The 26,461-nt window shown below is 40.1% G+C and overlaps 1 protein-coding gene across 1 annotated transcript in view; it reads left to right on the forward strand.

Moving 5' to 3' along the window:
• The first annotated feature begins 1,590 nt into the window (after positions 1-1,590).
• Positions 1,591-26,461, forward strand: part of lingo3a (leucine rich repeat and Ig domain containing 3a) — a 65,042-nt gene continuing 40,171 nt past the window's right edge. The window contains exon 1 of the mRNA XM_041790815.1: positions 1,591-2,058. The gene's annotated coding sequence lies outside the window, so the exon portion shown is untranslated. The remainder of the gene's footprint in view (positions 2,059-26,461) is intronic.

A 26,461-nucleotide genomic window follows, 5' to 3' on the forward strand; every position in this document is an offset into this window, starting at 1 on the left:
TGTTTCCTTGTTTTTCACTGGCGAATCCATTTTGTTAAGCTCCTGTCTGAACCGTTTGAGACCGGTTAGTTAGCCAGTGACAGGACCAATCAGTGACGAGGGGCAGTACTTTCAGGCACGGCAGTGTTGTGACGTAAACAAGCAGCAGCAAGAGCTGGTGCAGTTATGGAGGAAGAAATTAGCATGGATGCTGCTAAAGCACCAGTTTTATCAAAACTTCAAGACATTTCTTCATGAAAAGAAGAACAAAGATCTGTAGTGAGTTGTTTTCTTCTCAAAAACAACAAAAGTCGAGTACTAACATGTCTATAGTCGCCATGTTTCGCATTAATCCTTGGTAGCAGCGCAAGTGCCGCCTGAGGACGACCTAGTGGTAGTAGTAGTAGTAGCGCAAGCGCCGCTCGATAGCTGCTACGTCACGTGTTTTGTTGCTCTGTTTGGCCCTGGAGATGTGACAGACAGAACGTTCATCCAATCACACTCCGAGTTTTTTTCAAATCCTTTGCCTTTTCTCAAACGTCTCCTATTGAAGCTTTCCCAGATGGATGTGTGAAACACATCCATCTGGCGTGTCAGGTTAAACTGCTGGTTAATAATTCACAAAAGCCTATCTAACTACTAGTTAACCATTAATGAAAGTTTAGTCAACTATAAGTTAATCATTATTTAAATCATATCCAACTACTTGTTAACCATTAACAAAAGACCACCCTTCTACTAGTTAACCATTAATTAATGTTTATACATCTTCTAGTAAACCATTAAAAAATGAGTAACTAACTACAACTTAACAAATAGTTAATAGTGAGAGTGTAAGTTTTCTCATTATACTGAACCAAGAAGCTAATAATAACTTAATAGAGAATAAAGTAATGCAACATACTGAGTAGTTACTTATTCATAAACTTTACCCATGACTTAATCATTATACAGACCTCGGTAGGCTACGTCACTTGTTTTATTGCTCTGATTGGCCCATAAAGATGTGACAGACAGAACGTTCATCCAATCACCCTCCGAGTTTTTTTTTTTTCAAAGGCTCAGCCCTTTCCCAAACGCCGTCTATGAGTGGTTCCATCTGGCCTGTCAGGTTCAACGTATGAAATCAAACACTTAAAGAAGGATAAAACATTTTTTTTTATAAAGCACATGTCGAGATTATTAACAAAATATAAGAAGGCTAGAAAGAGAGCAACATGAATGATACAATAGTGTTTTAATGCATTAATTTTGTTAAATGATTTGGATTTTTAGCCAAATCTGTGGTAAATTTAAACCAGTCTCGGAAGCATTCTATTTAAATATTTATCACTTAATCATTTATGTCTCTTGAATGTTTTCATTCATTGTCCCCGGAGAGGAAACGTGTAAACCCACGAGCTGAATTTTAAAGTAGAGATCTAGTCTTCCACTTTTCCCACTGGATTTGAAAGCAGCACTGAGCAGCCCGAGTACGGTGAGAGAGAGAGAAAGAGAGAGAGGCACAGATGAGCCCCAATGAACAGCAGCCAGGTCTTCCTTCAAACACACACACTGTAGCGCGCGTACAAGCTGTAGCGCGCGACGCTTCACATCCCACAAGCATACACACAAATGCCAGCACACTCAAACACATGCAATCCACTAACGAGAGCTCCGTTAGTCCGAGCTGCCTTCCGCCGCCGGTGGCAGCCCTCACCGCCTTTCCGAGACTCAGAGCCGGGAGCCCGCTGGGAGAGGAGCTCCTGCTGCCCGCACTACACAGAGCAGGAGAGCAGGGGAGCAGGGAGCTCATTTAGGAGGCGGTAGATAATTCAACGGCAGCTCATCGAGGAGGAGGAGAAAAGAGAAGGGAAGGTGAGTGAACGCAGTCCACTGTTGTTGCTGCTGCTGCTGCTGCTGCTGGAGAAGGAAGAAGAAGAAGAAGAGGAGGAGGTGGAGGAAGCTCAGTGTCTGGAGAGGCTGGAGGAGAAGCATTATCCTGCACAGACTCAGCTGGAGCAAACGGCAAGCAGTGACCAGAGCACCTCCTCCAGGCTTACAGATGTGGACGGAGCACAGTGCAAGTTCTAGTCCTGGGTGAGCCAACTTCACACACATATTTACCTTCACTTGTCTGTTTTTCCACTCGATCTGCTGTGTGACACTTTGTGCTGCACTGATGCACATGCAGTTTATCTGATGTGTTACTTTCACTTGCTGCCCCTGCATGCGTTCATCCAGTTTCCTGTGAGCGTTCATCAGGCTCCACTTAACAGATGACCTGCTGAACGTGAGACTCCCCCTCTGATCACCCTGACACTACTTTATCTCCTCGCCCCTTTCCCCTCATGGTGCAGTCTCAACTGATCGATTTGCTCTCTAACTCACATGGACATCGAGACTCATTTTATCACACCGGCTGTGCTTTCCTATTGTCATCCTTGAGGTTGTGTATCCATGCAAGCACAGCCACTCAGTCTTCCTCTGTGTGCGTGTGTGTGTTTCTTACCACTTCTCAATTAGGTTTTAATGATCTAAACGTGGGCTAGAGAGGGGAAGGCAGCCTTTGATCGATCCCTGCAGTCATCTCAGTGTGAGAGGCTCGGAGCCTGTCGTCGGTGTGATACATCTAAGCCCCTGCCTGTGTTTGCTCAGCCCTCTCCCAGCTCTGCTCTTGCCTTTATGTGCTTCTGTTCAGTGCTTAGCGCAGCTGGAGGAGTAAGCGGGTTTTTATATGTAAGGTCTGACTTCAGTTTTACTTTAATCTCGCTCTTCGTCAGGGACTTTGCTTTTCTGCTGTCTGGAGAGTTCTTGCATGCATTACATTCATTATAAAACATAAATTTCACTGCAGTTTACACTTGAGATAGCACAGCTGTTTTTCCTGTTTTAAAGACAAAACAGAAAGAAATTAATTTGCACTGGAATTGATGATTGCTGCAGCTGCTGTAGCATATCCTTAGAAGATTTTTGTGGGCATTTTGTGCCTGTTTTGGAAAGGTGGTGGTAGAGAAATGAGGGGGTGTCATGCAACAAAGATCCCTGGCAGGGTTCGAACTTGCTGTAAGGTTACCAGCGTATCCCTCAGGTACTATTTCAACACCGTTTTTCATCTCATGAGTAACAGATAGTCATTTTTTACGCTCTCCTCAACAGTTATACAAATTATGCAGATGAAGAGAAGTTATGCTTCTTGCATTGTTGAAATACATCTTCCTTATAAAGACTCCTTACAATGATAACTTTGTTATGTGAGACTGAAGCATATTTCGGTTTACTCACCATTACATTAAATATTCCAGACTTTTTCTCGCAGGTGCATGAAAATCTCACACAAAAAATAATGGGAGTATGTGCCTCAAGAGGATGCACCAATGCATCGTTTTAGCATTCATAACGTCGATACACCAACATCAGCCAGATTATTTTTTATGAAAAATGTCAGTTACCAGCATAATCTGTTCTGCCAAATCAATTGTATGATGGCATTTGGTAATCCTTGATAGATAGATACTTCATTAACTCTGCAGAAATTCAAGATATCGTGTAGCAGTTTACAGACACATGAAATGAGACATCCCTTACATTTAATCCCCCCATATTAACCAAAAGAAAAATTACACATACTTCTACACAGCAGTGAAAATCTTTCCAAAGTAAAATTATACTTAAATCTAGAATCAAAAGTTATACTGAAACTTAAAGTTAGATTTGTAAAACTCGTTTTTGGCCTGGACAAGAACAAAAACTGCAAGAAGTTACAGCAAAGAACAGCTGTGTTTTATAGAAAAAAAATGAATATGCACAAGCTTTTGTTAGTGTTTTTTTCTAGTATATCGAACACAGAAAGTGAAAACGAAATAGAAATAAAAACTAATGAAAAATCCAAAACTATTATAACCTTAATGCCGACTAGGCATAATCTGAAGTATGAAATATGCACATAGGGATGTGGGCAGATTTGCATGAGGTAGATAAGATAGTCGATGAGTACAAATGTACATATGAGGTGAGGAATTGTACCACAGTGAGCTTCCTACAGTATTTGAGTTAAAGTGAGTGGGTCAACTAATTACAGCATTTGAGTAAGACAGAAATATGAAATTAGTGTTTAGTATGGCAAATAGAATAATTAGAGCAAATGTGCATATGAAGTGAGGCTTTTACCACAGTGAGCTTCTTAGAGTGTTTGATACCAGTGAAGCAGAAAGACACAGTGCTGGATATTTTACATTAAGCAGGGCTAAGGTGCTTGTTAAGTAAAAGTTCTATTTTCTGACACTCTGTGACCGCTGAGTGGTCATCAGAGTAGGCCTCTGCAATATATCGGTTTTATTGATTAATTCAAATTTTTTTGTTTAGGACGGATTAAAAAAAAAAAAATCTAGATTGCCCAATATTCCTCCGTGCTCCTCTTTCTCTCCCCCTGGGGCTCCCGTAGTTAACACCCTCCCCACAGAGACGCACACATAACAGCAAGGCTACCGGCACAAATCCTGAGTGATGTCCCATAAGAACTGTATATTTTCGTCAGCTGTGTGGACCTGGTTCAGGTTTGCAGCTTCGGACCACGAACACGCCACAGCATGCTGCAATATTTGTTTAAAAGCTGTGGCAACTAAAGGAAGCAGCACGGCAAACGTGTGTCAACATCTCAATCAAAGACATGCAGCCGAGTGGCAAAAGTGTGTCTCACTACAGAATTGACAAGACCACTACATCCATCAAACACACACTTAAAGCAGTCAATAACACTGAAATCTAGTGGTGAGCACTGGGCAGTAAACTCTTATCAATACTGTCAATTGTAAAAATTATGCCATGGAATGCATTTCTGCATCGCCGTCATTACCAGCTTTTAATTTGGTGCTTTCAGCCGCAGAGCCCATGCAAGGCACGACGCAGCCACTAGCTAGCAAAGTGATGGGAAACGGTTTATTTTGAGGCCCGTAAGCAGTAAGTTTTGCTCTAGCAGTAAAAGCAGCCACATAACTAACTGAACGTCACCCACTCGTGCTGCTGTATTTAAACTGTAATGCAGTAAACAGGTTAAGCCTGTGTTTTTCCTCTCTTAGTTTGATGTCTGTAATAATAAGGAGCATATTCGCTTTGCAGAGCCTATCTGTCGGTCTGTCTGGGGCTTTAACACAAGTTGGGTCTCCTTGGTTTGTTTTTAGCTCAACGCTGCAGTGACAGTTTGAAATGTGTTTAAACTCCTGACTCGCTTAATTCCATGTTCAGTCCTAGAAGCGAGCTGTGGTGTTAAACGAAACAGAGATGTTTGAAGAGATGCAGCTGTAAATGCTGCACTTTGCAGAAAGTCACTGGTACCGCTGCAGAAACTTAGCTGAACAATGAAAAAAAGGCTACTTCCGACAATTCCTTCACAATAAAAGTCTGTAGCTGTTGATATTTTTAAGGGCTTTTATTGTGAACGCCCCCAATTGGAAATAAGGTCAGCATTACAGAAGTGCAACCTAAATTTATAGAAGCAACACAATATTGAACATATAGAAATAAAAAAACATTTTTTTTCATGTTATGCTCAAACATGAATTATGTATGCCACCACAGGTTTCTGCAAATAATTGCAGCCTTTCTGTGTTGATGTAAACTCTCTTTGCAGTAAAAAGGTGCATTTCTGAGACCAAATTACAGCTTGCTCTTACCCAAGAGGAAAATTCAGTTGGTATTTGATACATTTAATTCATAAAATAAAATAAAAACATGCTTTTCCTTTTTTTGGTCATTTGTGTGTGTTTTTTAAACAAGGATAAGAAAAAAATCGTTTAAAATCATACACTGATTTTTTTTTTTTTTTTTTAAAGGAAAATCTTGGATTAGATTTTAGGCCAAGTCACCTAGGCCAACATCAGAGTGACTCTGACTGTGACTGCTACATCAAATAAAGATATGTTTTTGTCAAAAATAGTGACCAAAATATTGGTATTGGCATCTGCTTATTTGTTATATTAAACATCAGCATCAGCCCTAGTTTTCTATGTGCATCTCAAGTCTTATTTTTTAAAGAGGATTCTGCTCTGGAGCTGAAGCAGATGGACACTTAAGTGTTTGGTTGTTATATTCCTGCTCCTTTTTATCCTTTTGATGATCTCTTGGGTTAAAAAAATACCAAATTGTTTGTAATGGCATGTTTGTGGCTCCTTTCCCAAACCAACCCCCAATTTCTTGGCAAAAGCCAAAAAATGATTCTTTTAAAAAGAAACAATTCTTCATGTTTTTTGATTTTTCTGAATTCACATTGATTTAAAAACATGGAACAGTACAGAGCCTGCGGTTGTGTAAATTTAAAATCTTCAGCACTTTTGCAATATCAGGTGTTTTAAAATGGATAAAAACTGTAATATTTCAGAGAGTAGAATTTTACAAAGTGCCAAAGTTTTAAAAGTTTCCAGATCTTCAGCCATATGTTCACCAAAAATCAGATAATGGGAAGATAATCTTAATTAACATAAAAGTGTGTCTGGAAGTTTTCAGCATTTTTTATTAAAAACAAGGAATTACTCTATATTTAGTGCCAATGTCTTTTATGTTCGTTGCCATTTTATGTAGGGATGCAATGATACATCCCAAAATCAAGAATGGACAATTTGAATATATCTGACAAAAATAAATATGATAATACTTTTTATTATCAGAAGAGGTTGCTATCTGCTTTTGGAGCTTTTTTGGATGACAGCAGTACAGTGACAGTGACACTGACAGCACTGTCCCTTCATCTACACTATACTTACAAAAGTATTTGACTACACCTGTTTGGCTGACCTCATAAATGCTCTACAGAATGAATGGGCACAAATTCCCACAAAAACACATATCTTAAAGTCATACCTCAAATCATGTATTGTGATCCATATCGGATTGAGAGTTGAATTTATTGTTACATTCTCTGGCATTGCAACAGGTACTAACATTGTTTGATTTTTACTGAAACTGTATGGAAGCATCTTGCCAGTCTTGTGGTGACATTTTCATACAGCACATCATCAGAGTATCATAGACAGCTGCCAGCCTGATGAGAGTCACAGCAGCTTTTACTGTCCAAAAATCAAGAGGAAAGTGCAGGCATTGAAGTAAAAGCAATTATACAACGGCTCTTAATGTTACCCGAGGTGCCACTTAGCCTCTCTGTTTGTCAGATTTATGCGTCAGTAATGAAAAGTGTGCTGACGGGTCTATGTGGCCGTCAGAGTGTTTTGTGAAATCAGTTAGTCTTGTCCATTACTACACCTACACTTACCTTCGCTTTTTGATCCTTTCTGTCGCACATAAAGCTGTCAGCCAGGCTCAATAGTGAAATTACCATCCCTTTACCCTGCCAATGGCCATTCTTATTGTTTTCCAACTCTGGAGTATTTATGAGGGCACTAAAAGCAGGGATGCATCTGTTGTCAGCAGGATGAAGGCAATGGTAAGGGCAGTGCGTAGCAAGGAGCGAGGTTCTATGCAGTGAAGAAGTGCAGGAGGAAAAGGAGAGTGTAAGTCAGATACCTGCAGACATGCTGATATGTCAGCTGTCTCTGCTAAGTTGTCCAGCTGGAACGATCACAGGCCAATGTGCTGGCCGTCCTCCCGCTTTCTGACTGCTGTAATGCCATTATAGACACTCAGACGGGGCTTGGGCCTTAATGTGGTGCTTAGAAAGCATCTGGGTCTTACAAGTCATTCATTTGAAAACATGGCTGCTTCATTTGACATGTGTGACGATAGCAGTTGGATGACCTGGTTACCTCAGAGCAGTGGCTGCCTGTTGATAAGACAAAATGACACTGGCCTATCACATCAGCTATAGCGGACTACCTCTCTAACTATTTTTATGTTTGCAATGTGTTCATTTGATTTAATTATTTATGGCTTTAATAGCTCCTTTGTGGTTGCTACCTATACATACACTGTCAGTGTTTAGATTTGACATTAGCCCAATGACCACTGGTGGACTTCTTCAGCTCCTTCTAATCAACCAGACAATGGCACTGGTTGTTGCCTGACATTGTAGGTCACACTCCTTATTCAGCTCATCACCATCACAACACTTATCTCTTAATTTAATGTGCAGCTTGTTAATGTTGTGATCAGATTTACACTTTTTTAGTCTTTTCTAACAAAAATATTTGCCCCTGGCCTGTCCACAATCCCCCCAAGAACCGCCCCCCCAACACACACACACACACACAAACATACACATCTTTCAGAGAATGTGTGCTGAAACTAGCTGTTCTCAGATTTTCCCCTCATGATGCCATGTGTGAAGTTAGCCCCGCCCTGATGAGGATCAGGAGAAGAGTCTAGCTGCAGCCGCAGCCGCTACAAACCACGCCCCCTACAAAACACGCCCCATCAATACATACAATAAATTAATTCTAACCCTAACCAGTGGAATTTTATTGCTAAACCTAACCCCAGGAAGCTAATTAATTAAAATACAAACCTACCCCAATCAGCTACCCCTAAATCTAACCAGTGGAAATTAAATGCTAAACCTAACCTAAAGCTAATTAAGGCCTATCTAAACTAATCTAAGTTAACCTTAAACTAAGCAAATAGCACAAGTGGGCGTGTTTTGTAGGGACCATGTTTTGTAGGGGGCGTGGTTTGTACGGTACCTGTGGCTGCAGTTGGGTATTATTGATCAGGAAAGCCACATCCATTTCCTGATAGGGGCGGAGTCTGACAGCTCATTAACCTTTAAAGCCACAGACACAGAAACAGCTCACTCTGAGCAGGGCTGAAACAGAGGGGTTTTGAGACATGCAAAATCCCATTGCTGGAGTGTTTTTTTTTCAGCAGCAAACTTCACAGGCATGTTTTGGGGACCTCTGAGACCAATATAAACTTGTCTTAAAAAGGGTAAAATATAAGATGTTTAAAATGGGAAAAATCTCAGGTCACCCTGGTCAAGTTTTATTGATAAAAACAAACATTTTAAATTCATAATACTGATTAGGCATTCATTAATTGTAAGGCTGCCCAATTTAGTACAATTTCAAAATTCACATAATATTAGAATTTAAAATAAACACTCTCTAAAACTCTTAGCTTATCACATTAAATAAGAAACCATTTTATGTTGTCGAGAGAGCATTTCCTACTCAGTGTGTTAATTTTACCTTTTGGGTGGAAGCCTGAGTATAGCAGCCATGCTTTCACACCATTTGGATGCAGTCAGAAAAGGCTTAATTAGATATCAGCCACCCTCACATTAACAGGTGCTGATTTAGTGGTGAGAAACCTGCTCTAAGGATTGAATTTTGGTTTTGTGATTCAAACACATCTAATGTGCAAAAAATGAAGAACGGCAGAAAGACAAAAAACATCACGAGTTATGATGCTGTCTTTAATTATATTTTCATACAGAGCCAGTTAGGGTTGGATGGCTTTCTCCCTTAATAAATGAAATCATTATTAGTTGTGACAAATATGCAAAAAAATAAAGAAATGAGGGGGCAAAGACTTCTTCACTGTACTGTATGAGCCCACTGACAAAGCAGGTTTATAGAAGTGCTCTGATGGTTAAGAGTGAATTTAATGTGTTTTTGCTTTGTGAAGATGATGTAATTTACCCAAGAGGCCCCTTAGAAATTTTAACCATCTATAATTTAAAACTTTATTAGGTTACAAAGATTTCTAGTCACACAGTTGCGGCATAAATTGTTGAGCAGAGTACACACTGTCACAGCACTACAATAGCATCCAGCACCATGATGGCTGTCTAACTCCTCTCTAATCTGCTTTTTGCATTTCTTAATGGTTTTACCCCAGCTTTCTCTTTCTCGATGTTTCACATAAGTCATCACTAATCAAATCTGGCCTGTTTTAGCAGACGAAATGTTCTGTTTGACTTTACTGGAGGACATGAGCCTCACAGAGGAAGCTGATGGGGAGAAAAACAGTTTTTGCTCTTTGGATGCTGCATATTTTATGTGTTCTGAGGTCTCCGGATGAAAAAATGTGTGATGAGATGGCCGTAGGATTACATAAGGACTAAAAGCAGAGCCAAGGATTCTCATGAGTGCATGTAGGCAGTGCTCACACACTTACAGTAAAAGGATTTCAGAACTACCCTACATCTTTTTCTTCTTACATAGAGTTGTTTTCATTATGGGATAGCATCAGAGAAAGTTCTCTTTGCTTTTATATAGGTGATGCAAGATCAATATCCCCTCACTCAATGGTTTGGATGTTTTTGGTCACGTCTCTTTGAGTGGAACAGAGACTAAAGTGTCTCGACCCTGAGTGGTGTTATAGGATGAAGAGCAGGGTATTTGAGGAGTTTATATACTTGTCACTCTCTCCACCTCATTTCATTTTATGTATTTCTATTGCTGCTGGCAGCTTGAGGCACTGAGGCTGGTCTGCCATAAAATAATAATCTCCACTACGGATCGACCGTCATGACTGAGATTGCAGGAGAAAATAGAGTTTAAGGCTCCTTCTGCTCAGGAGAGAATCATCTTTACTGTCATATGACCTGATTGAAAAGAAGGCTAAAGATTGCTTTCTGCATAGCGTTCTTCATACTGACAGAAGATGTTGTTTGATTTTGACTGAGTGAGCTATGGATTCATGTGAATAAATCTCCTTCAATCAACCAAAACTTGGCAAGACCAAAAACATACAACTTCTCCTTCCAAGGGGTTCACATCAGTGGTGCAGATTAAATGTTAATAAAAAGAAAACTTGGATTACAACAATTTCATTGTAGATTTTGTATGAATACTTTTCATATTTTTCATATATTGTACTCAGAAGGAAAACAAAAACAAAATGTAACATGCAAATAAATGTTCAGAGTGTAAAATTTGGAATGCTGGCGACAGCCAACAGCAGAGCCTGAGGGGATCCTTTTTATGTATGAATAAAAGGCTTGTTTTAAGATAATAAAAATAAAACAGTATTAATATATTCAAGTGATGAAACACTAATTCAAACATACTTATAAACATTATCTTTCTTTTTTACCAAGTTTGTCGATAGGTCTCAATCAGGCTTGCACATCTGGAAACTACAGCTTTGCTCCATTCTTTGTAAAACTGCTCAAGCTCTGTTAGGATGCACAGGAATCAGACGTGAACAAACCTTTTCAAGTCCAGCCACAAATTCTCTATTGGATTGAAGTCTGGGTACATTCACCTTGTTGTCTTTAAACCATTTCTGTGTAGCTTTCACTGTATACTTAATGTCATTGTCTTTTTGGAAAATAAACCTTCTACAAAGCCGTAGTTCTCTTGCAGACTGAATAAGATTGTCCTTGAAGAATTTCCTATATTTTGCCACATTCATTTTGCCCTCTACCTTAACAAACCTTCCAGGGCCTACTGCTGAGAAGCACCCCCACAGCATGATGCTGCCACCACTATGTGTCACAGTGGGGATGGTGTTTTTGTGGAGAGGTGCAGTGTTTGGTGTCTGCCAAACCTAGCATCTTGCCTGATGGTCAAAGAAGGCATTTTGGTCTCATCAGACCAAAGGCCTTTCTTCCGCTTGACCATACAGTCTCCCTCGTGTGTTTTGGCAAACTCTAGTCCAGATTTAATATGAGTTTTCTTCAACAGTGGTTTCCTCTTTGCCACTCTTTCAGGTGTCTTGGTGGTCTTTCTCACTAGTCTCCTTCTTGCATAGTCTTTACTCGTGAGGATGGCCTGATCAAGGCAGATTTACATGTGTGCCATTTACCTTCAGTTTTTTTTATGATGGATTTAACTGAACTCCAGGGGATGATCAATGCCCACTTTCTGATAACCTTTTCTCTGAATTTCTTGGAGTGGTCATTTGTCTTCATGGTGTAATAGTAGCCAGGAATACTGATTAACCACTGACTGGACCTTCCAGACACATGTGTCTTTATAGAACAATTACTTGAGACACATTCACTGCACTTACTGATCCCCATTTCACTAATTGTGAGACTACTAGCACCGATTGGCTGGACCTCTGTTGAATAAGGTCAGTCACTTTAAAAGGGGTGAATAATTATGGAATTGCTCATTTTTTCTTATACTGTACATTTTTCTTTAAGTGACATAACTTTGTTTTTGTAACTTTTCTCTTGCCAGAAAACCATTAACTTTGATTGATTTATGAAATAAATAAAAGGGCAAAACATTCAAGGGAGTGAATACTTTTTATAGGAACTGTAACTACTAATAATTATTACTCACTTCAAATGTCAAATCAAAATATAGTTCAAATCCAAGCAGTACTTTCTGATGTAGAAAAATGTAGTTCTTTTCAGTGTCCACTTAAAGCTGGCTGCAAAGCCCTGGAAATCCCATCAACATCAATTTACAAGAACCAGTTTTCACTGCAAAGATCAACATGTTTATTGCCTGGTTTGAAAAAGGAATTTGGACATATTAGTTCATATTTGACTGGTATGCACTTCACAGTTGGTTGCATTTTTAAAAATTTAAAATTTGTTTCAGGATAAAAAGTTTGTCTGTCAAGTGTGTCTTGTCTTGTGTCATAGTCAGCAGAGAGTGAATGTGTATGAGCTGGGTTAGCTGATACTGATAGACATTTTCCATAACATCCTCTGAAATTAGTTTGTGAATAAGACAGTGTGAAGACTCTCTAAATGGTCCAAAGACTTGAGAAGTGTAACATAAATAAAATTCCTCCTCTGGTTTGTTTTGGTGGCTGGACTGATTCATCACTCAAAACTGAATTTTGGAATCCCTCTTTAAATGTGATAATTATGGAAAAATATAATGATTGACACTGCTAATAGTTTAATTCTGCCTGATGTTAAATACTAAAAAACTCCCTCTCTTAAAACAATTAAAACTGTTCTCTAAAAAGTCGTGACTCAACAGACTGTTTACCTACGGGATGACTTCACTGTTGTCCTGTCCTCACTGTGCACTCTGCTTTGTCCCTAACTGTCCTTTTCCTTGCGATGATACACGCAGGATTCATGCAGCAGCATTGCTGCCACTGATCGTCTAATGAGCTGTGAGCTGGAGGAAGCAGATAAACAGAGTAAAGGGCATTTGTACTGCAGTATATCCTTATCAGCTTATTTGATCCCTGCAACGACCGGCACCGTCTCCTCTGACACATCACAACACCTGATCTGTAAGCAAACTGTCCTCAGTCAGCGCAGTGCAGCTGCATCAGCAAATCACTCTAATATGATTCAGTTTGAGATAAATAACGTGACCTCTCTTCAAATGTTCGCACAGCTCTTATCTAAGACAGCAAGGCAGATTTTTATGTTGTGTTAAATCTCTAGAAACTTTTGTCTGCCCATTCACAGTTTTTAAAATGTTTCTCTACTTTGAACAAAAAAATACCAGATTTAAAAGATGTTATGCTTTTAAAGTGTCAAGGCTGTTCTTGGACTGTTTTTTTAAAAGGCTCTTTTTATGTTTTTTTTCATCCGTTACTCTCATACCATTAACCACATTTGCATTTTTTGTAAAAATACATCTTCAAAACAACTGCCAAAGTTTCTCTAAATGCTTTGATCACATACAACTTTTTATCCCTGAATTCATACATATATTAATACGCTTGGTATACATTCCAGGGATGTTATTTCTTTATTCTTGGAAGGGTATCAGCCTGTTATTAAGCCCATTTGCAGCAGCTGAGCCAGGCAGACATGGCCGACTCTATCTGAGCAGAGCCAGCTTTGTCCTGCGGGTCGACTCAAGTTACACACATCGTTCAAACCATCTCTCCACGGGCCCTGCACACGAGATAGCTCTTTAATCAGCTCTCTTCAATTATGTAATTATGAGTGAAATTAGATTAACACAGGACACAGAGCATGTTTCTCTGTAGGGCTGAGCTGCAACGCACACGTTTACCATTTTTAATTTTTCTTCTCAGCCCTGAAGCTTCAGCACTTTTGTGGGATTTAGAGAAAAACATCCTGTTATTGGATCAGAATTGGTAATTAAATTCAGATCCCTGTAGCTGCATCTTCATTTACACACTCAGAGAAATCTGCACAGTCAAAGGAGACAGTCACACTTGAGCTGTTTTGTCTATTTGAAACAATGGTGTGCTTTGGTTTTTGGTGGTGTGAGAGCTCGAACAAACTCTGCAATGGAGCAAAAAAACTAACTGGTTCACTTGTAAACAGGGGTGTCATTTTCTTCCAGGTGTGCCAGAGTTCAATTTGCTGTCAATGAGAATATGATACATCCAAAAAAGGGTGCATTGTAGATTGAAATTGACCAGATAGTTCAGAAAAACAGCTAAAAAATGCATCACTGCGCCTGCAAGCAATGCCAAATACTGTGACTACTACAGAATTGTTTTCAAAAGACGACCGGCACTCAATGTGCTAACACTGTACAGTATGATTGTTGGCAGTAGTGTAGTGCTGGGTATACGGAGGTATACTTTGTATACCCACTTATTTTATTTGCCTCCATAGAGTATACCCACTTTTAAGTAAAGAGACACACAATAAAGAGTATTAACAGTACTTTGCATAAGTTTAAGGCATGCAGGTTGCTAAGGATTCATCACGGGCAATGTACCACAACCTAGGGCCAGAAAGGAGGGATGGAGTTTGGGGGGCAGAGTCAGGCAATGATTTTTTGGGCCCTTGGGACTCCCACAGCATCACCAGGGCGTCATGGCAACCTTACTACCCACCCTACCCATGGTACTCTAGGCCAGTGTTTCCCAAAGCAGGACCCAAAATTATGATTGGGGAGGGGGGGCAAGAAGGCGTAATAAAGTCAATGTACAACATTTAGCACTACTATCAAACCAATAGAAAGTTTTTAAGAATTCTTGCCAAGTCAGTGCAGGGCTAAAAATGAATCTTCACAAGACATCACAGTTACTAAACTTAAGACCTTAAACTATGACGAGTTCTCCTGTACATTGCTAGATTATGAGAAAAACCTGATCCCTCCATTTGCTACATATTACCAGCATTAAATACTGGTAAATAATGATTCTGCTGTTGCCTTGATCTGGTACATAGAAAAAAGAGCTGAAAGTTTCAGTCTAAATGGAAGTTTGATGTTGCACTTGATTTTCTGTACTTTTAGTTGACAATGTTTAATATAAAATATAAAAGGAAAGGTGGACTTTTGTTAGCAAACACTGTGACTCTGTGTTTAGCGCTTATCTATAAATCTTAATTTGTGGATGAGTGGGATGAAAAAGAAAAAGTTTGGGAACCACTGTCCTAGGCCATACTAACTTGCCACATCCACCCCTTAAAAAGTCTCACAGATAGAGGTTGAAGTAAGATCAGTTGTCTTGCTTGCACTGCTCTAATAGCTATTAAAACTGGTAACATGCTCTCCCTGATATGCACAGTGTCCCGGCAAAACACAACTAGCAGCCAAATTAAACAAATATCAGCAATGTGATGGGAATTCAAGCTATTTTTGCTGATGTGGATCATTTGGTTCAACACAGCAATAAGAGCTAATTCTTTCAGCTACCAAACATCTCTGGCTTTTAAAGAATCAGTCAAATTCAACAATGTTTTGACCAGTATGTGTGTGCATTTGTATCAATGAACTTATTCATCATAATAAAACCAAACCATAGATCTCACAGAGAAAAACTTTCTTTGCATGACATCTGGTCTAAACGTTAATGTTTTACTATTGAGCAGTAGCTCTACCTGAGACCGCATAGTTGGAGGTAAATATCATCCATTTATTCTGAGGTGTATTTAATAAGAACTAATAGGGTAATAAAGGAAAATGGCTCCTATTGTTCACATAAAAGAGCTGCCTCCTAGACCTGACTCGTCCATGAACGGCACATCAAGGCTGTCAGCTGGAGGTTCGCATATCGGCCTGTTTCCTGCTCATTAAAATTTTCTGCTCAATCTCACCTTTCATGATAGGCGGGGAAAGCTCATCAAACAGGCATTTCTACTGTTGTCATGATAATTTAAGATGCTGTCAGACAGTTTACGAAGAAAAAAGTTTCAAAGTTGCGGGAAATGCTAGCGGCTCTGCTCTCACTTGCAAGTGTGTGGAGTTGTACAATCAAAATAATCAGAAATCCATCCGACCAGTGGGAAGCAGCTGATCTGGCCTTTGTCAGCCAATGTGTCTCCCTATGGCTTGCACAACAAAAAAATGCATGATCAAACTGAAAGTCGGCCTGACTCCCAAATGAGTAATGCAACTCAAAGTGGCATTTCTTCACCATAGATATTGCATCATTCCTGAAACTTGACTCTAATGTAGTTAACATGTAGTATAGATGAACCTAGCTCACTGCGAGGCCATTTAAGACTGCATTAATGACTCACACGGATGTATCTGTGCACTGAAGCAATCATTAGAATTTTTTCTGGATATGAGCACACATTTGGATCAAGATTAATGTGATTGTTCATGCAAATAATAAAGACTCCTTCTGCACTAGAGATTTACGTCATTGTTTTTGTTTATGCATCTCTCTCAGGTATTGTCTGCTTCCCTCTCTCATCCTCATTAAAAAATTGGTCCCTGAACCTTATGAACCTATTTTAAATATCCCAGTGAGCCATTGCTTTAAATGAAGATTAAAGATTCATGCCTCTCTGCATCTTCATATCAGTCATTAACCCCTCAGACTCCACTCTCTCGCTATGCTTCACACGATCAGAGCTAAAGCCGACTCTTATCTCCTTTTCAGCCGCTGAACATAAATCAGATAATCAGTTGATCAAACCAATCTTCCTGAAGTGGAGATCAGAACAGCTGAGGGATGAGAGTGAACTGCTCCGTGTAGCATTTCTCTCTTTGTCTTTGCTTGATTTACCTTTACATTTTTTTAGAGTGCCCCTTTTTTATTTCTTTGACAGTTTTCATGGTGATCAGCCTCTTGTTTGGAAGAGGAGAGGAATGAAATAAAAGCTGAGATTCAACCTTTCCAGATGCATCACTCATTGAGTGATCATCACCTGTAAAATGTTGGATTAAAAATACATTTACACCACTGGATGTTACTAATTTGAAATGATTCTTTGAGGGAATGTGTCTGCTTCCAACTGTGTGAGGAGATTGTTTGGGTGGCTTTGCAACAATCAACTTCTAAACTATCATCTGACTTATTTTTCCATTGTAGGGATCATGCTGTTTAATACTACCTTTAGTATTAAAGGGATTTTACTGTTTTTTAAAGTTAGGTGTAGGGTTGCCAGAATATTGAAACTGAAACTTTTAATGTGATTCTCGTAAAAATTAAAATTTGATATTGATACCTGTTTTGATCAAATAATCAAAATCTTACACACTCTATATATGGCCATTTTGACAATTTGCATTTTTGATGGATTTTCCCTCTCCTACACTTGTCTTGTGAAATACAGTACAGCTCAAACTTTTAGGCACATTTGGACCAAAAACAGACTGAAGTAAAGTGTAGATGTGGGGAGTAACCCAACTGAGGGCACATTATGGCAGGAAGGAGGATTGTCACAACCCTGGTTGTGCTCTGGATGTCTTTGCATATTACTAGAGAAATAATGTGTTAAAAAAAATAAAGTCCTCTAGAAATAGAGAAACTAAAATGCAGTTTAATAGTTAGTAAATGCCCCATATGGAAGGGTTTTTGATGAAGAGTCAACAATTCAAATCAGGAAATAAACAGTGGAGATGGGCAGAGATGAGCAGTGCTGGTCTCTGCTCATCCTTTTGTGTTATTGTTTTGATTGAGAGCCATGTGGCGTCGTAATTTACAAACTGTGCGTTTAAGCTACTCGTAGTAAAGTTAGCATGGTTAAATAGACTGGAAACAGGAAGAAGCTTTCCTGGTTCTGTCCAAAAGAGACAAAAACATCTACCAACATCTTTCAATCAAAATGGAACCAACTTTAAAAAGTTTAAAGACTACTTTATTAAAATGTTCAATCAATGTTCTCTGCAGCACTAGCCGACTGAATGCAATACATCCAGTACACTGTGTAACTGCTGCAAGGTATGCAAGACTTCATATGCATCATCATTAAAGACTTTTATTACCAGAGGGACTTGGTTGCATTCCTCCTTGCTTATGTCTCAATAATGTGGAGTTCTCTCTGAGGTCAGAGATGTCATCTTGTACTTCCTGTGTTCATTAGTGTTTAAGAGCTTGTAGCTAGAAGGTGTTACAGCCATCTGCCCGCTGACAAAAAATGTAACACATTACTTCATTATTGAGCTGTTAATTGGTGCTGCGCGGCTATTTCCAGGTGACCTTTTAGTTTGATGAGAAACGGAGGTTTTTCCACTCTGGATATTTGTTCTTTGTAGAATATTGGACTTGGCAGCATTTGATATGTCAGGAAATAGGCATTTTTTTCTTTCACATGGGATTAAAAATATTCTTCACATGCAGCCTCAGACAGAAGGCCACATATTTCTGCCACAAATGCTTTGTGTTTTTGTGCAGACTGTCATTTGGAAAAGGATGTCCAAGCTCTGAGGAAAAATCTCTCCCCTGCGTTGTTTCTGCATCATTTGAACTAATAAATCTGCAGCTGCATGTGTCCATGCGTAACTGTGACAGATGGATGTGATGAGATTGTGCTTAACAGACTGTGCTTCCTCTTCCTCCTTCGCCTTTTTCCTCTTCCTCGCTCTCTTTTTTCACATAAGGATTCAGCAGGCCTGTCAGAAGTGTTTGATCAGAAGTTGTCTGCTGAGAATCTCTGCTTTGAACTGACTTACTGCTGTGGCCAGTTTCTATTCTTTTGTTTGGGGCATCATAGAGGACAAACTCTTGTAAAGGAGCTGAACACTGTGTACCTGCTCTGTTTTTATACATAGAGATGAATGCCTGTACTAAAAAGTAAAAGGTTATGTTTGTGAGTATAATCTGTGCATTTGTGAGTCTATGAATGTGTGTGCAAGCTGCTGTGAATAGAAACACATCTGCGTCTGAATAATACAAGATACATGGTCTGATATACAAAAGCACTAACCATGATAGCAGATTTCTTTTGTGAAGCCTCAAATTTGGTATCTTGGACTTTGTCATCCCTAGATTTTGGAGGCAGTGGACACCATGTTTGTATGAGATGTGGGGAACACACTGCTATGTATCCATTTTGACTTACAAGTAGCAACAAGCCAAGAAGGTAGCCACGTTTCCATGAGACTTCTTCTGTCTTATTTCAGGGGTAGCACCCTTCAAAGAACCCAGTCTTTGTAGATATATTGTAGCTAATATGGAGACGAGTCCTCATAGTGGACGGCCAGGGTTCAAACCAATCTGTGGCTCTTTTCCCGTATATCATTTCTTTCTTGCTCTTCCCAATCTCCTACTCTATCTCCTATCAAATAAATGCACTATACATATATATATATTTACTTGCTTTTTTGAATGAGAACACTGAGTCCTAGGATATGTTGTGCTACAGAGGATGCACTGAATAGATTTTGTGTTAGCCAAGGAAAGTAGGATTCATCTGTTTGCATCATTTAATAAAGCCCTCGATAAGACTTCAAATTCGCCCTCCAAAGGATGCAGCCCCTGAAAGGGGTCCTAGCTACAGCCCATGTTTTAAAGTCTATTGTGAGAAGAATTCTGACAACCCCAGTTTGAACCTGCTGGACATCATCAAATTAGCAAGAATGCAGTTTTAAGGCACTTGTACTCTGACCTCAATTTTCAGACCACTGGCTACATCCACTTCTTTCACAAGCTACATCCCTGATCTGTGCTGATGCCACACTTTGAGGTGAAGAGGACAATCTGCTCCTGGACATCCGTGAAAACGTCATGAATTCATCAAAGGAGCCAAAAGCGATGCAGTGAGAGAGTGTTGCATGGGTCTGACGCTTCAGCTTGTCTTCACAAGCCTGTCATTGGTTGAAGATGAATTATTCATCTTTTTTTTTATTTTTTCTTAGAAAAACATTGATCATAGAATCAGAGATCAGTCTGCTCTCATGACAGCCTGTCAGAGCCACCTCGTCTCTTTCAAAGACAGCTCTGCATGCTCTCCTTTCACTCCGTCCCATATAGTGAACACCCATAGCTGTCTGACTGAGAATCTTCTTTTTTCACTCCCACTGCTTCTTGCTTTTGTCTCATCAGAGCTTCTCCTCTGCCTCGATGTGGGGAAGGCAGAGTAAACAGATTCCAGAGAGCCTGTGAATAATTTCTATGTCAGGATGTAGCTGCGGTTGTTTCTGTTTGCATGGACTAGGGTTTTTTTTAAAGCGTGGTGCAGAGTGTGTGTTTCTAACTCCATCTTGAATTCTGTTTTATCCCAGTACATCCAGTGCTGAGTTCCTGTGTGATGCCAGGACGGATCTATGTTTAATGTGCAGGCAGAGCCCAATTACTCTGCCCCTGTAGCCGTACCTAGAGATGTTAAAGAGGCCCCCTTGCATGCCAGATAACAGGCTGTGATGTCGTAATCGCTCCCGGACACGATTGGTGAGATGGCATGGCACGATGATCCCCTTTAAGGACACTGATTTCTCATCCCTTACTCTCAAATTTGTTGTTCTCTTCAGGGTAAATTACCCTTTGGAGTTATTTAAGACCCCTGGCCTTTATTTCAGAGTGAAAATTTATGATGACTCCTGGAAGAGCAGAGGGAGCATGATGCCACTCCATCCCTATCTTCTTTCTCTTCCTCCCTAAGGCCTTCAGGGAGAGCAGCTGAGTCACCATCTCCTCCTTCTCTTCATCCTTTTCCTCCACCCTCCTTCTGTTTTCTCTCCCTAAGCCTTTGTCACAGGAGCTGACAACCTGGTGTCACCTGCCGTGGTTCACTTTTAAGTCCCTGCAGAGCTGGGGATGACAGTGCACATGTGGATTTTTAACAGAATTTATCAGCAAACTTGTGATTCTTACTGTCAGCCAGCACGCCGTCCTATTAGTCAGAGCTGTTGCATCGGACAGCGGCAGCAGAGTCGTTGATGGGATCTCTCTCCACTTGTGATTTACGCCAGAAAGATAAGAGTGTGTGGCTGTCAACCAGGCATCCAAGGACAAGCACACAAACACATGAACACACACACATGAACGGTTTCAGTCTGTGCTCTTATGAAGTGGCTCACTTTCGTCAAAAACATTTCCAAAGCTCTTTTCCTTCCGTGGCTCTGTCAAAATGTATAATCCCTCATCACCTTGCCTAAGCCGGCTCATATCTCTGCTTTCTGTTTTCATCTGTCACCTTGTACAAAAAAATCTCTCTCTACTTCTTTCATGTCTTCTTCAATTTCTGCTTTCATTTCTGTGTGGTCACCTGTTTTTACAAGAGGATTGAAGGCACGTGCATTCTCTTTTCTTATTACTTTAGTTTTTACTTATACCCTCAGCACCTCCATGTGCCTCTCTTCTCTGCCACCTTTCTTTTTTCCTTCAAAAGCATGACTTCTTGCTTCTGTTTAACAAGGAGTCTATTGTTGCATTAGCTAATCTCTCAGAAGGCATGGCACAGATACAGACACTACTCTTCTTCCCCTTCTGCTCGCTTCTACCAACAAATACCCCCTCTTCATTAACCTGCATCAAAAAAGGAAACATTCCAGCCCTACAAATGAATAATTATCCGTATAGATTTTGTGCATGTGTTTCTGTGAATGCAGAACCCTGAAAATGATATTGATGTTTGCAGATAAATCAACAATTAGCAGGCTTGATGTGCTGTGAGAGTCTCCGTGTGTCTCCGTGCGGTGAGAGCAGATTCAGTGCCCGTGTTGTTTCTTGAGATCTTATTATTGCCTCAGAAATCTTCCTGTAATTACCGCTTACGGATAACTACGCCAGATTCTCAGACCTTGCTATTCTCAGGTTTTTAGGCTCAGGGCAGCAGGAAGGAAAACATGCACATGCACGAACAGACATTACGCAGCACGTTACAAGATCTGATTCTTTTATTTTTACCGATGCCACACTGGTTTTTGTTTCGTACAAACGAGATCATATTTCATCCAAGGCTGTCATTCAGACAGTTCCTAGTCCTACATTCAGAATCTTGACCATGGTGAGATTAAGGCTGAGTGGAAGAGAGACGGGAAGTGGACAGGGCTAGTGTGGCGGCTCCCAGTGGCACAGGATTAGAGGAAGGGACGGATGAAGTAGGCCAAAACATGGACATTAGACCATAACACAGAGAGGAATGAATGGGCCAGAACATTTCATCAGCATGTCATTACGCTGTAATCCCAGGCCAGCCATGCCGCCGGCTGCATGTGTGTCAGACACAGAGTTATTGCTCAGGGATACTTGTGGATATTACTATTTCACCTTGATGCTGCATTACAAGACTTAAACCAAAACATGCCCTATTTAACTGAAATTGTATTTGGGGCAGGATTCCTTTGTGTAATATTTGGGTTCAGATACAAGGAATCCACTTTCCGTTTTGAACAGAGAAGGCTGTGAAGAATCTAGACACATTGTTCCTTTTAAAAAACATTTTCAAATATTATTATCATATGGAATTTGACATTTGTATTACTCATACAGTACGTATGTAAGGAAGCATATAGTATTGACCCTAAAAAGTAATATTCTTTTCTGTTTCACTGATGCAATCTTGAAATTGTGAGATTGTGTTAATATGAAAAAATACCCATCCTGCTCTGATTTTCTGGGTATTTTTATTCTGTTTTTTGTTGCAAAACCATTGATCTGATGTTTAAATTAAACAAGTACACAAGCAATTTTTCATCACATTCAAACTCTGCTGGTGTTGTTTTAGACTTAAGTAGTAAACTTATTTAGTGCTATATGTAGCCAAACTTTCTGGGTTTGTCTTTGTGACTATACCTGGTAACATTCTGGAAAAAGCTAAGAACAGTGGCAGCTGCTAGGGCTTGGTATTTCCCACAGCCTCATGATGAGATACGTATCACAACACAGAGACCACTATATGACACGTATTTCAATACATGTTGAAGTCACTACATCAGCTTGTCTCTATTGTTGAGGATCACAGAATATATGATTAAAGAAACCTAGACTTTAGAACACTTAAATTAAGATCCTCAGAGATCTAAATAAATTGAAATAGTGTATTTACAATCCTTGAGCTATTAATAAATACAGCAATAGCTTACTATTTAAACGTAAAATGTCCCTCTCTTTTCTCTGTCTTGCTGTTGTTGTTCATACTTTTCTGGTTCTACTTTACTACAAGGCCAATTGCATTTGTAAGAATGACTTTTCGCTTTACTTCTGCACCAAAGTTTCGGTGATGAACCGATCAGTGGGGATTTTCTTGCACTGTCTGAAGCAGTTGCTTGTCGAGTTGGTTGTTAGTGCCACTGTTTGGCTCAGGTCTTTACAAATAAAGCATTAAGTGCTGCTTATGATCTCCTGGTTCCGTCTAAAAGTTGAGGAAAATTCTGAAGCATAACTCAATGCTGGTTGAACCGAGAATCGGTTCCCGTTGAGAACCGGTTCCATCCCTATTCCACTGGTATTAATGTAAGCACAAAGACTGTGTGGTGGGAGCTGCATGAAATGGGTTTCCATGGCCAAGCGGCTGCATGCAAGCCTCACATAACCAACTCCAGTGCGAAGCGTTGGGTCCTGTGGTATAAAGCGCGCTGTCTCTGGACTGTGGAGCAGTGAAAATGTGTTCTGTGGAGTGATGAATTAAACTTGTCTATTTATCAGTCAGATGAGGCCGTTTGGGTTTGGCGGATGCTTGGAGAACGTTACCTGCCTGGCAGCAATGTGCCAAATGTGAAATTTGGTGGTGGAGGGATGATAGTATGGGCTTGTTTTTCAGGGTTTTGGCTAGCCCCCCTATCTCCAGGGAAGTACAATCTTAATGTTTCAACATACCAAGACATTTCAGACAATGCTATGCTTCCAACTTTGTGGCAACAGTTTCCAGCATGACTGTGCCCCAGTGCACAAAGCAAGGACAATATAGGCATGGTTTGATTTGTTTAGTGTGGAATAATTTGACTAGCCTGCACAGAGCCCTGACCTCAACCCCCTTGTGCACCTTTGGGAAGAACTTGAATGGAATTTGCAAGCCTGGCCTTCTCGTCCGACATCAGAGAGAGTGGTGGTTTTGTACTGTTGTGGAGTTGAATGTAACCGCAAAAAACAGTTTTGACTGTAAGGAGAGAGATGAGTCGTCTTTTGGAAGTATAAGCTTATGTTGAAGCACTGTTGCCAGAGTTGACAACTGGTGAATTTGGGAGCTGATCTTCAAAGAAGAACATCAGACAAAGCTTTTTTTTTTAGGAGTGTGAGGTGCTAAATTGTTAAAAAAAAGAAAAAAACCTTAGTTGTGGCTATTCTTATAATTAATTTTCAACATTGTACTAAGTGTAACACAATAATAATGCACATAGGATGTCTCTGTGGGTTTTCTGTCATTCAGGTCATTGTAATTCCAAGTGTGATCCAGCAGAGACCCAGACCTATTGAGGCACAGTTTGGATCGAAACTGAAAAAAGGTTGTGAACACTCATTTGACAGCAGGCGTTGGTTTCGAGCGGCTGAGCGACGGATGGTGACGACCCTTTCAGACCCTCTCAGAAGCTGAAAGATTTTAATGAGACTAACTACATGGAAAGACATGTTGAGAAAAATCAAACCAGCATGATGATTCCTTGTGTGTCAGTAATAACGATCAGCCTTGCAATCGGTGGTGAGTGAAGACAGATGAAAATGAGAGGGGGGCAGCTAAGGAGAGGTCAGACATGCCAGCAGGCATCATGTTACAACAGAGAAGCACAGAAGAAGCAGACTTCAAATTTCAGATATATCCTCAGTACTGACATCCATCGCTGGGAATACCAAATAATCCGAACTTTTAGGACATTTTAGCAGACATCCAGCAGAAAACGTACAGGCATCATTTAATTTTGGCCTTTTTACAGGTCAGTGTCCACATGCCTGGGCTGGATGCAGTTCTGCATGGCATTGGCGAAGGAATGCCAGTTCAGCCTGACACAGCATACGTACAACTTAATCACAGTTTTCTTAATCAAAATACTCCTTGGTGCTTTAACATGCCATATGTTTACTTGTCTGAATGAGGAAGTAGAGAGGAGAGAGAAAGCGCATTAATATATTTAACTGCTGTTTCACCTTATGTTTCCATCACAAGTGTTCTTGTTATTCTACTTGTCTGTTAACACCATGTGTTGCTGGAGGACAACACTAGAGGGCAATCTATCAAACTGAGGATATATACAAGATCTTTGCAGCAGTTTTTGTCATGCAACAGTGGAGAACTTCCCTTGAGGGGCAAGTAGCGTTTCTGCATAGAGAGATGTTACCAAAAAGGCCATGCTTTGAGCTGATTACAACTATGTCAAGTGTTGAAAGAACAAAAATAGAAACATTCTTAATCCTAAAGCTATTTTTGTGTCCCGAAAGTAGTGAAATATAAAGGCAAAAGAAAAAGTTTTAAAAGTACTCATGGGGAAATGGCAGCAGGCAGGAATTAAGAAAGTCTCCATCTAAAGCCTGGATGAGCAGTGTCTCGCACTGCTATGGTCCGTTTTCTGCTATGGTTAAGCACATTAAACTGTGGTCTTGCCCATAGTTTTCAGTTGTCCAGTCTCGCTCATTACGAGGAGAAACCTCTTTTAAGAGATCCAGATCATTTGGCTAAGGTCAGTGGAGCCAGTTGTTCGACTCCCAAACGGTTCTGCATTTGGTACCAGTTTGGCTTTTTTTCAGTGTGGATTAAATAATGACAAAGGATGGAGGAAAGAAAACTGGAACTCAATTAAGAACTAGCTACAGTGGCTACATTAAAGAGCCATTCCTTGCACAGGCCCCTTTGTGAATGACAAATCTTTACTCTGTCTCTTACTCCACAAGGTTTATTTGGTTCATAGTAGACCGTTGTTTCGATTTAAAGCATTTTACATGCTAAAGGGTTTCAGCTAGCATCTTAGCTCAGCACTAGACTCCTCTAGACCAGTGGTTCTCAACTGGTAGGTAGGGACCCAAAAGGGGGTCGCAAGGCCCTTTTCTGTGGGTCACGGATGTGTGCCTGTGAAAAAACTGCACCAAATTGTCTATGAGACTCTGTAAAACATGCATTTTTTGTCCTGTTTCATTGTTTTTGTTACACTTTTTGTGTTGTCTTGGGCCCAAATTCTATTTTATATTGAGTACATCAGGTTGACCAAAAAATTTCCCAGAATTTGGGTCACAACTCTCCTTGAGGAGTTGATAGTGGGTCCCATGACTCAACCAGTTGAGAACCACTGCTCTAGACTGTTGTTTCCTTTCATCTAGCAGGACAACACCAGAGGTCTGCATGAATGAGTAATTTGTGATATTGATCACCTCCAAGCCAGGTAAATCATTTATACTCTGGTAAAAATCCTGTTTTTGTCAAGTATAGGGATCATACTCAATTTATGTAGAAATTTTCTGATAATTAAAGTGCAGAGGTGCATTTAAAGCTTTAAGGAACTATTGCCCTCTGTTCCCATTCATTTCCAATGGCTGTACCCCACTTCTTAACCCCCAATGGACATTCGCGCCTCATCATAATCACATGACTGCAAAGAGCATATAACTCCCTGATGTGTGGGATGTAAACTATAAACATGGCAACAGCGATTATGTTGGC

The sequence above is a fragment of the Cheilinus undulatus genome, linkage group 7 (genome assembly GCF_018320785.1).
Source record: "Cheilinus undulatus linkage group 7, ASM1832078v1, whole genome shotgun sequence".
Lineage (NCBI taxonomy): Eukaryota > Metazoa > Chordata > Actinopteri > Labriformes > Labridae > Cheilinus > Cheilinus undulatus.